Below are 12,473 nucleotides of genomic sequence, written 5' to 3'. Positions count from 1 at the left end.
GGCTCAGACAGAAGGCTGGGGCTGGAACAGGTGTGTAGACCCTGTGGATTTCACAGCCAGAGGCCAAAGAATCAAGACCACAGGAGAGCATCCATTGGTTCTGAAGGTCAAGGACAGAAGGCGGATGAGAGAAGAGGCACACAAGCTGGAGGCAGAGCTCCAAGGAACCCAGGAGTGGGGTGTGTGGGGAGAGGCTGGCGCTGGCGCTGGCGCTGGCCTCACGGTAACGACACTTGCTTCTTCCTGCCAGAGACCCGCCCTGCTCCCAGCCCACGTTCACATCTCCAGGTTCCAGGGCTGCACTCCCTGGGGACCAGCTTTCACGGGGACAGGAATAGACGGAATAGCCAAGTCTGGTGCAATTTCACACTATCCTGGAGATTCAGCAAAATACATAACTATCCCCATGAAAGTGTAAAGGGATAGAAGACTGTATAATTTGCCAGGACTGCTATAAAAAAGGACTACAGACTGGGTGGCTTAAAGAGCAGAAATTGAGTAGCTTGCAGTGCTGGAGGCTAGAAGCCCGAGATCCGAGTGTCAATAGGGTCGGTTTCCTCAGAGGTCTCTCTCCTGGCTGTCATCTCCCTGTGTCTTCACACAGTCTTCCCTCTGTGTGCATCTGTATCCAAGTCTCCTCTTCTTATAAAGACACAATCATCCTGGATTAGGGTCCACCCTCGTGATCTCATTTAACTTTATCACCTCTTTAAGACCCTCTCTGCAAATACAGTCACGTTCTGCGGTACTGTGGGTTAGGACTTCAACACAAGAATTTAGAGGTCAGGGAGACAAAATTCAGCCCTTAAAAAAGACTGAATGAGAACCTCTTCAAGATGCTAGGTTTCTTTTGTGACTAAAGGAGCTGATTCTTAATCTCCTTCTCTGGGTCATTAAGTGGAGGTGGCTCAGACCCAGGAGTCCAAGATGGGGTCTAGTCTAACCTTTCCTCTTACAGCTGAGGCTGAAGCCCACAGGCTCTGAAGAAGTGGCTGGACAGCTGTACCCAGGGGTTCTGTCACTTCCCTATCAACTTCCTTCCTTTAAAGTTAACATACATTCATTCTTAAAAAAGAAAGTAATCTCAGCAGGAAGGAATATAAAGTGAAAAATAAATGTCCCTCTTCCTCTGAATGCCAGCCTACACTGAAGAAGTAACTACTGTTATCCATTCCTCAGGCACCTTCCAGAAATACTGTAACACAAACACAAACGTGTGTGTGTGTGTGTGATACACTCCAGCTGCCTACCCAATATTCCACTCCTCTTCCTCCACACTCACAGGGCCCTGGCTTGTGTGTCAGGGAAGAGCATAGGCCTAATTAAAATCCTTGCCTGCACAGATTCCCTTGAAGGTCTGGGAGCCATGGGACAGTTCTGGCCAATGAAATGTAAGCAGAAGTCCGCTGAGGATTTCTGGAACTATCTCAGCTTTCCTAATACAGAAGCCTTGTTTCTTCCTACTTTTCTCCAAATATCTTTTCCTACCTGGAAATGCAGATGGGAGGCCAGGTGGAGATCCAGAGAGAAAAGAAACTTGGACAGAACTATGCACAGATGGAACAGGTTATCTCCAGTGGGGTTACCCTCAGAGGTCCAGAGGCCAGAAGCTCTGGTGGGAAGGCCACAGAGATGACCACACAGTGCTTCTCAGTCTTGAAGGTATCTACCTGCACACACCTGACTCAGTAGGCCTGGGATACAACCTGATCTTATGCATTTCTGCCAAGTTCCTGGGTGGTGCCAAGGCTGCTGCTTCAAGGGCCCACCTCAAGATCAGGGGCTACATGTCCTCCGGTTCTCTCCAATCCTGAGATTCACCCATGGACCCTGATAGGAGAGGCGACCCACAGCTTCTGGCCACTAAGAGTTAATAACTTGGAGTTATATGTGTTAGGAAACACCAAGATGAAAGGCTTAAGGGAGCAAAGATTGTAAAAGCTCCTAAACTAAAGAGTCCCATTTGGCATCAAGATTTTCCTGAAGCATTTTGACTAAAAAAGGATACTAAGTTATTATTAAGGGTCAGCCACTGTTTTCATTAAGCTATTTGGTTTTCAGTATTGTTTTTGCTTGGCTATTTTAAAACTTGAATCACAGCATAGTACATAAGTAAAAGAAAAAATTGTCTATTAGCCATCCAAAATTACAGGGTTTTAGATTTAAATGAGACATCGGTGGGGACTATTCTAGAGTCCATATCTTCTGACAGTCAAGAAAACTGAAGCCCAAGGTCATCAAATCTCACAATGAAGATCACCATCCTATATTCTCAGTATCCTTTCCTTGTCTGTCTGTCTGTCTGTCTGTCTGTCTGTATTTATTTATTTATTTATTTATTTATTTATTTATTTATTTATTTATTTATTTATCTATTTATTTATTTTTGGAGGGGGAGATATTAGGTTTCTTATTTTTGGAGGAGGTACCAGGACCTCCTGCATGCTAAGCATATACTCTGCCACTTGAGTTATGCCCTCCCCCTTCCTTTCCTTGTCTTTAAAGTCAGCTTAGTGTCCAAGTCTAAAAAGAAATATGCTTACTTCAGTTTTCAGAAGTAACTAGAATAAAGTATTTGAGAAAAGTTTGATAAAAGAAATTGAACTTAAAAAGACATCTTCTCCGTAACACCGCTTGATTTTAAAACTTATCGTAAAGCTACAAAAATCAAGGTAACATGAATATATGTATAGATTAATAGGACAGAACAGAGTTCAGAAATAGATAAGTACATTTATGGTCGATCAATTTTTGACAAAAGGGTCCAGGTTAATCCCAAAGGGAAAGGATAGTTTTTTCAACAAATGGTGGTGGAACAACTGGATATCTGTATGGAAAAAACAAACCTCAACCTTTATTTCATGGCATACACCGAAAATAACTTGAAATGGAGTCTAGATCTAAATGTAAAAGTCAAAATAATAACACTTCTAGAAGAAAACTTAGGTGAAAATCTTCTTAATCTTGAGATAGCCAAAAAAAAAAAAAAAAAAAAGTAGTAACCAGGGGAAAAAAAACTGATAAACTGAATTTTTAAACTGTTGCTCTTCAAAAGATACTGTTAAGAATGGGATGGTGGTTGCATGTCAAAACTCATGGAACTTATCATAGGCTTAAAATCAGTATCTTTTTACTACATGTAAATTATACCTCAAAAGAGTTTATTTTAAAATAAAATACCCCCTAAAAGTTAAAACATATTTTTAAAAATATCCTCTCTTGTAGGCCTTGAGCATCTTTCCGAGATGGTAAGTGCCTCGGAGCAGGAAGCATGTGGCAGCCATGTCAGCAGCTGCCCGTAGGGCCTGGTAGAGCATCATGGTTCCGCTCAGGAAACATTTGTTCATTAATTCCCTCATTTTCCTCACAATGAAGATGTTTCCACAAGAAAATGAAAACTGAAAACTGAATTCCAAACTTGCTATATAATTATCTTTTCATGAGAACAAATTTTTATCTCAGCAATTTAATTTTTAGCATCTATAAATATTTATAACGCTTTCTCTCTTACTCTCTCAAGATTCTAGTCACTGAATAGGGTTCCATATTAAAAAATGTATGAGATCATGTACCCCTCTAAGAATATCTGGGATCCTATTAATACCAGGGAGGAGAGTCAACATCTGGAGATGGCTCTCATTACCCATGTGTTGAGATTAAACTTTCCATGGCCCCCTGAGATTATTTAGAATAGGGATAACCAAAATAGGGCCCACTGCCTGCTCTTGTAAATAAAGTTTTATTGGAATATAGCCATGGCCAGTCTTACAGATTATCCATGGCTGCTTTCCAAGATGGTACAACTCTGCTTTCCAACTTTACTACAACAACAGAGTTACGTAGTTGCCAGAGAGACTCTATGACTTACAAACCTGAAGACATTTACTATCTAGCTCTTTACAGAAAAAGTTTGCTGAACCCTGACCTAGGATGTATCTGATCTAAAAGAGTACATACCATACAAGATAGAGAGGAAGGAGTAGGAGAAAACCCAAACACTTAAATGAAGAATTTCTTTTTAAGCACAACTAAACAATTCTGTGCAGACTCTGATGCAGGAGGGAAGTTTATTATTTCAAATGCAAATGTTAGCCTACTCTGTTGTTCCTAACAAAATGTGTAGCTTAAGTAGCACCAGGTTCTGGATTGCATCCCACTCAAAAATATCTACTTCTGTGGGCTGTTTCAAGTTGTATCAACGGTTCTAAACTTCTGAGAAAAAGCACCCAGCTTTCTATTTTAAACACTTCCTGAGTGAGGCAATGCATCTATGAACTCAAAATTTTTATGTGCAGTAATAATTTAGGAGAGAAAAAATGTAGTGGAGCTGGCTTTCTTTTGTTCCCCTTTTCTATTCACATGAGTCCAAAAAGCCTGACTGCATTTTCTTCTATGAATTTCATCATGTTGCTGGAAGTGAACCAGTCTTTCTTCTTTTTTCCCCATAGTAATAGTCATCTCATTATTTATTTAAACTGGCTCTTTACATGTGTATGAATTTCATTCTGTCTAATGTAGAGACTAAGCATAGTTCCATGTTTAGGTATTTTTGTACAAGTTGAACCGGGTTAGGGAGAGCAATGGGGGAACAGTGGCCTTGTGACTCTAGCAAAGCATAACTAAGCTCTGTGTCTATAAATTTAGTATTTTGAAATAGAAACTTATCAATAAGTAATCAGCAACTAGATGTTCATAACACTGTGATTCTTAGATGATGGTGCAAATACTCTGCTAATGTGGACAAGCTCTTTATATATTCTTGAAACAGATGACCAAACAAGTTATCCTTCTAGGCATTCAGGACAAAAGATTTTAAATAGGAATGAGGCAAATGCTTGATTTTCTCCAAAGAAGATATATAAATAGCCAATGAGCGCATGACAAGATGCTCAACATCACTAATCATTAAGGAAATGCAAATCAAAACCACAATGAGATAACACTTCACACCTATTAGGATGGCTACTATCAAAAAAACGGAAAATAACAAGTATTGGTGGGAAGATAAAACAGTGTAGTTGCTATGTAAAACAGTACGGCGGTTCCTGAAAAAAATTAAAAATAGAATTACTGTATAATCCAGCAGTTTCATTTCTGGGTACATACTCAAAAGAATGGAAAGCAAGCTCTCAAAGAAGTATTTCTACTCTCAGCATTATTCATAACAGCTTAAATGTGGAAGCAACCCGAGTGCCCACCGACAGATGAATGGATAAGCAAAATGCAGTATATATTAATACAATGGAATATTACTCAACTTTAAAAGGGAAGGAAGTTCTCACACATGCTGCAACATGGGTGAACTTTGAGAATCGTATGCTGAGTGAAATAAGCCAGAAGAATACTGTATGCCCTTCCATATTACCTCTCAGTGATCTCTCTTGTGCTTTGGCAGTTTGGGTTTACAAATTAGCATGGTTTTAACCAACATGAAAACAAACAAAGTAGGTGTCCCGTTTGCATATAAGAATGTGAGAGAGGAAGAGAGGGGGGTCTGTGTGAGAGAGAAAGACTTAAAGGGAAAGCTGGGTACAGGATGGGCAGTGCAAGGGCAGGGGAGGGAAAGAGGAGAGAGAAGGGAAGGTAAAGACATGGTCATTTCTCCCCTGGATGTCACCTTGAGCCCCCTTCCCATAAACACTAGCAAACCCACCCATATCTTACAGGCTAAAAATGAGACACTAGCATTTCTCTTAAGTTAAGCTTTTACTTTTATTGATCCTTTTCATTATATAGGGTCCTTTATCTTTCTTTATGGCCTCTGTTTTAAAACCTATTTTGTCTAATACGAGTATTGCTACTCCCACTGTCATTTCCATTTGCGTGAAATATCTTTTTCCATCCTCTCACTTTCAATCTATGTGTGCCCTTCACCCTAAAGTCTGTCTCTTGTAGAGGAAGCTTATTGTTGGCTCTTGTCATTGTAAATTGTCTATACTTCAATAAAAAATAAAAAGAGAAAAAAATTAGCTTTCACACTAAGGTCAGTGAAAACAAACCAAAAAAGGAAAGGTAGAAATTGAAGAATTATCTGGGGCAGATATACCTGTATAAAGTGGACAAAATATAAAAAGCAGAGACTTATTTTATAAATGATTGGGGAAATCTGCTCTTCTCTGGGATTCTGACTGCAGGAACATGGAGACACAGATTCTAATCCCATGGAAAAGTCTAATGGATGGAGAGGAAAAGAACCCTGGCCTGCAGCACCAGCCCGTCCCCTAACTGGCAGGGAAACCCGGGGCAGAGCTTGTCTGTCTCAGCTTTGTCATTCAGAGAAATGGGAGAAATCAGACTACATAGTCCCCAAAGTTTCCTCCATTTCAGCCCTAAAAATGATATGACTCCAAGTCATAGAATCATTGTCCCCATATTACTCCCTTAAAAATGGGAAAAATAACCCACAGATGTTCTCATCAGAGGCAAGCTTCAAATGCGCTATTTGTTTCCTTTAGGAAATAGTACCGCCTTCTTCAAACAGGACTGTGTTCACACTTAACCATGTTTCTTTACAAAAATACAAATAAAATATGCACGGTCATATACATCACTCCTGTCATTGTTTAAAATTAGCAGGACTCTTGCACCAGATTCTTACGTGAAAAGAGCTAGAACTACACAATTAAGATGCTCTAAATCTGCAGAGGCAGGAATGACCTCCACCCACTCTCTCTGTTATAAATGAGGAGGCTGGTGTGAGGTCAGAGCTCAGCTTCAGATGCCTCCTTCTCAGATAACCCCAGGCACTGCCCATCACTCCCTGCATGACCTGACTCTCCCGATACTTACTCAAAGCTTTACTCATATATTTGGATACTGGATTACTGATTGCCCAACACACACACCCAACTAGATTTTCAACTCCTGACAGGTGTTGCCTGTCATTGCTTCATCCCCAGCCCCTGACACAGTGCCTGGCACATAGGGATGCTCCAAAACTGCCAAATAAGCAAATTTAAGTTCTACTGGGCACTTTGGGCTGTTGCTTTATTTTTAAAGGAAGGCCCAAATACTACCAGCATAACAAAACAATTCTTTTTTTTCTTTTCTTTTTTAACATTTTTTATTGATTTGTAATAATTTTACAATGCAAATTCCAGTGTAGAGCCCAATTTTTCAATTATACATGAACATATATATATTCTTTGTCAGATTTTTTTCTCTGTGAGCTACTGTAAGATCTTGTATATATTTCCCTGTGCTATACAGAATAATCTTGTTTATCTATTCTACATTTTGAAATCCCAGTCTATCCCTTCCCACCCCCCGCCCCCTTGGCAACCAAAAGTTTGTATTTTATGTCTATGAGTCTGTTTCTGTTTTGTATTTATGTTTTGTTTGTTTATTTGTTTGTTTTACATTCCACATATGAGCGATCTCATATGGTATTTTTCTTTCTCTTTCTGGCTTACTTCACTAAGAATGACAAAGCAACTCTTGGGTGAAGTTCTGAACAACAGCAATAACAAAAGATGAAGGAGGAAGGAAAAAAACTTCATTTGAGTTCGAATAAGAGGAAGACTCTGGGGACATTCTAAATGGAGTAAGTAGCCTCCTTCAGTATTTTGAAGGTACATATGTTCTTTTTTCCTTAAAGCTAGAGATAGAGATTTAAACCAGCCTGCTTTTAGCCATATGCAAAGAAAATAAAGTGGATTTTGTTTTTAACATTCTGCTTCAAAATTGCCATTGTTTCTCAGGCATGATCAGCTGAGCAAATAATGGAATGTCCTAGGTTCGTTCATGTAAAAGTCAGAAACAGTTCCATTAAAAAAAAAAAAAAGCTACTTTCACAGGGCAAACCAATATTGGAAAGATGATTAGAATTGATCCATCTATGACCCACGGGAAAATCCATACTCCTTTGCAGTACTCTTAGCCCCATCATGCACGCAATATAGCAAGTAGCAAAGTCCAAATGTGGAGGCCCACCCAGTTAGAGCCAGAAGAAGGAACAAAATATTGTAAACGGCATCTGTGAGGCTGTCTGGAAAACGGCTCTCAATTAGAAGCCTACAATTTAATTAAATTGCCTTTTATAAGACCCTCCTGCAGGGGATCATATCAAGCTCCTGAAGATGCTTTTCCTCACTGGCCTGTTCTGATCTTAACCCTCAATTTTTCTTTCCTTGACTTCATGTTTCCCTATCTGAATCTCAGTGTTGACCTGAGATTTATTAATAAAAGCACAGGTATCCCTGTGGAAAAGCATGGAAAAGACTGAATGAAACAATAAAAGCTTTTAATTAGCACCATAACAACAACAACAACAACAAAAAAAAAGATACAGGGCCCACACTCAACTTCTGATTTTTCCCATCAAAATTTCCTCCTCTCCCTGATCAATAAATGGCAACTCTAGATTCTGGTTGCTCAGGCCAAAACCTTTTGTCTTTCTTTACTTCTTTTTCTCATAACCTGGAGCCTATCAACAAACCCTTCAGCTATCTTCCCATCAGATCTAGAATTTGGTCACTTCCCAGCAGCACCACTGCTAGGGTGGATTCCGAGCTACCACTGTTTCTTACTTGGATACTGCACCAGTCCTACCTCCCCTCCCCGCTTCCCCTCCTTGCTTGCCTATTCACCACACACCCTCTGTGGTATTTCTCAGCTCAGAAACTCCCATTGGCTTCCCAAATGTCATAGTGTTGGTGAGATTACAAGTGATTTTTATTTTCTTCTCCTTTCATGAATTGACAATAAATGTGTTTTACTGTCTCTGGAAGGAACAGCCACAGGGCTTTTGTTTCCAATAAGCTCGTTAGAAATGTCTTGAGAGAGATTTTCAGAAGTAGATAGGATTAATTTAAATGATAGAAAAAAATATGAAGAATAGGAATTCATTATTGGTAAGACAGGTAGTGGTTATATACTAAGAAATAAAAATGACCTATATTTAAAATTGTCATGTATTAACTACCCAAGTGAAGATACTTCACTGCATAAACCAATTTTGCAGTAAATTCCCCGCACTTTCTAGGCCTCCCGAAAAATGTGTATTGACTAAAGTTCTTCCTGATCATAAACAGTGAAAGGCATATTTTCATTCCCAACCACTTCAGATAGCAGGCTAAGTCACTCCGTCCTCTGATGGCATCACCTACTTAGTATAACCAATACTTGGTCTAGCCCGCAGAGCTGCGTAACCTCAACCTCCTACCACAGTCATGCTTAAGATAAACATCCGTAGATACCAAGAGGATGCAGACTTGGCACGGCACACACAGGAAGGATGTTCAGCAGTACACTAACACCCCTTCCTATCTGTGGAGATCTTCCCCCAGCCCATGATAAACGGTGAGCAAAGACAGACACAACCCAACACTGTGGAACCGAACTGCTTGGAAATTCTGAGGACTTGTGTTTTGTCCCCACGGCCGGGGCTGCGCTGCCAAATCCCTCTCTCCTCAGTCTCTTTCAGCTGTACTCAGAGGGTGTCCCACCTGCCACCAAAAGGCTTGAAGTGGCCACTTGTGTCCTACATGCTTTTACCTTTAATCATTTCCAGCACACTTATTATAATAGCACTCCTCCCAGTCTTCAGAGAAAGGACTCTGACCCCAATTTACACACAGCTGAACATGTGAGCCATCTCGAGGGAGTGACTCTCCTCCCCATTTCATAAAGAGCCGGTCAGGCTGCAGCATGGAAAAAAAAGTCATCCAATTTCATTTCCTTCTCCCTCTCAAGCAAAGGAATAAAAGTGAAAGCCATTAACACAAAGAGGCACACGTATAACAGTACAGAACTCTCTGGGAAGCTCAAAACCCCCTCATTGTTCAACTGAAAACTGAGATACTGAAATACTTCGTGAGAGGATGGGAAGCTTGCTGACTAATAACAGAGCTGGATAATCATTTTTAACAAGTAAGTAAAATATTCAACAGAGAACTGAGAAACCTTTTTGTCCTTACATTAGGACTTTTTTTTTTTAAGGAAATAAATGAAAAATGCAGACAACCAGAATAAGCCACCAGCCCACAGGCTACTTAACACAAAAAATTAAATGTCCACACAACTACCATGCAGTGTGGGCCTCCACACGTGAAACTGGTTGGGGAGAAAGTGGTTAAATCAAACAACCTCCCCCTCCCCCTGCCTGCCGAAAGTGAGAGGGAGATTTACTTCTGTTCCTCTTAAATCACAGACTGACTGAATTTAGCATTTCCCCACTAAATATCATGGTAAAGGTACATAGCTGAAAACATAGCATTCTGAAACGGTTAACTCTGAAAGTTCACAGTTCACTGATTTTTATTCCTTCATCTACCCACATATGTATGTGTACATATACTATCTATCTATACATACAAGTGTATACATAATTCTACATCAGTCATATTACTATAATGATACAGTAATATAGTAACATAATATAGAATAAAACCCATTACTAATAGTAATATTTTACATATTCTATTCTCTAGATCTTTATATTCTAGTTTTACTTTTATACATATATCAGTAAGAAGAATGTGGTGTTACTATAAAGATATTTACCCAGTCGCACATTGATACCTTTATGGTTCCCTTCAGAATTCAGCCCAAATTTGGCACCAAAAGAGCCTGTGTGGGCTGAAAATGCATCTGTGTCTCCTGGATGCAAAGTGAGACGCCCAAGTGGCTGCTTTATTGTGGTCGGGGGCGCTATGCTTTTGTATAGATAAATGATTCCTTTCTTTAAAGTGCAAACAGGTAAGGGCAGATAAGCTTTACTTTCTAGCAAGGGTGCAGTTCTCTCCTTGCCCTTTCTCTCAGAGGGAACCAAACCCTAGGAGAAGGTTTATGGCTCAAAGCCCTAATTGCCTGGTATGACCCAGGGAAAATTCCATCTTGAGAAAATGCACTTTCCTTAAATACTCTGAGGCAGAAAGCAGCCAGGTCTCTAAAGAAGCCACTAGACTTTCTCAGGATGCTAGAGACTTATAGAAAAGCAAAGGAAATTAAATTAACTCAACCTAACAAAGTGTTTGAAATCTTCACTGTGAGCAACAGTGAAAAGCCAGTACTATGCCTGTTCTTGGGAAGATGATTTTATGATCATCTATTCTTGACTAAGTTTGAGGCTCCCAAAACTAAAAATTAGACTGTAAAATTGTACATCCAGTGGCAATCATCAGCTATTAAACCAGTTAACACTTATGAACTATTAACTCTCATCTGCACACTTTGGTAAAAGTGAATAGTCACTTAAAATTCTCTTTCATTAACTGAAAAACAAATAGCTTAGCTAAACCCAGGCATGACAAGACACACTCATCATTTCCCACTTTATACATTTTATAAAATATTAGTAACAGTATTTTTGCTGATACCCAACCTGAAAATAATTCCCATATTAGAAAAGTAGACTACAGAGCTGATTATTTTCCTAACAGTGTATTTCCAAGTGAGAGCAGAATTTTTAACCTGGAAGAGACTTTAAAGATCATCTAATCCAGCCCCTCCCTTTGAAGATTAGGAGACAGAACCAAAAAGCTGAGATGCCCAAAGTTACAGAATTTATTAATAGAAATAACATCAGAAGACCCTGAATTCCCAGGCCCCCACACTACACATCAACCCACCTAGCCCTTCACACTCATGTGACCTCAGCAGAACTCTTCTTCTTCCCCAACTAGCCACTCCCTCCTTCAGTGGGTTCTACATACATTCAGACAATTCCATCAACGATTTTACCACCCTTGGAACCAATCACCAATCAGCTTTTCCTTACAGAGCACCTCTGTACTTCATAACCCAAAAGTCTTATCCAGGGTTACATATGTAAGTTTTCCTCAAGGGTTTAGAAGAAAATTCCAGAGCTAGATGAAGTACAGCAATTAAAAGTACAAGGTTTGCTTCCCTTTTTCATTACGCTTTGGTTGTTTTCATGATGCCCAATTCTGCTGACAAGAATCTGCACTTTTCATTTGTGCTATGATTTCGACTTGGGTGTCTGATTAACAGGAACTAGATTTTGTCATCTGATCCCAAATATTGGTATGTCATATTTTCCCAGTACTTAATATTTCCCAAGTTTCTGTCACTGAAATGAGGACTACACTAGCAGGTGGGGACACTGGGTCTCAGGGAACACGATGGACAGTCAGCAAGCAAACACTCCATGAATGCATGGGTGCAGAACCCTCCAAGACGTGAGGTCTGGAGTCCCCCAGAGAGCCTCTGCTAACTCTGTTTGAGGAATTGCTGTCTAAAGTTTAACCACAGTCTTCAAAAATGGAGTTTTAATGTGCCATGAAACAGTCAGAGACTAGAAAGTGTAAAGTACTTAGCTACTGCTGCAAAACACAACTGGAAACAAAACCCTATGCTTTCATAGTGTACGCCTTCCTCTTGCCTTAGTTTTCTCTTTCCATTCACTCTGTAACACTTTAACCAAAGAATGCACTTAAAACAAAAACAAATGCAGGAAGTTAATCTGAGCAAAACACTAGCAGTAATGCTAAAACTAAGGTAAATGGAAAATA

At 39.8% G+C, this 12,473-nt stretch overlaps 1 protein-coding gene and 1 long non-coding RNA gene across 4 annotated transcripts in view; one reads left to right on the top strand and one right to left on the bottom strand.

Moving 5' to 3' along the window:
• The window catches only part of MFHAS1 (multifunctional ROCO family signaling regulator 1), a 73,175-nt gene that overhangs the window by 26,384 nt on the left and 34,318 nt on the right, over nucleotides 1-12,473 (bottom strand). The gene's annotated exons all lie outside the window — the stretch shown is intronic.
• The window catches only part of LOC135318906 (uncharacterized), a 92,392-nt gene that overhangs the window by 55,274 nt on the left and 24,645 nt on the right, over nucleotides 1-12,473 (top strand). For both annotated transcript variants that reach the window (XR_010377339.1, XR_010377340.1), the window contains exon 4: nucleotides 7,422-7,543. This is a non-coding gene — a long non-coding RNA (uncharacterized LOC135318906). The remainder of the gene's footprint in view (nucleotides 1-7,421; nucleotides 7,544-12,473) is intronic.

This window comes from Camelus dromedarius, chromosome 22 (genome assembly GCF_036321535.1).
Source record: "Camelus dromedarius isolate mCamDro1 chromosome 22, mCamDro1.pat, whole genome shotgun sequence".
Classification (NCBI taxonomy): domain Eukaryota; kingdom Metazoa; phylum Chordata; class Mammalia; order Artiodactyla; family Camelidae; genus Camelus; species Camelus dromedarius.
The sequence above is the reverse complement of the archived record's forward strand: the minus strand, read 5'-3'. Positions and strand labels throughout refer to the sequence as shown.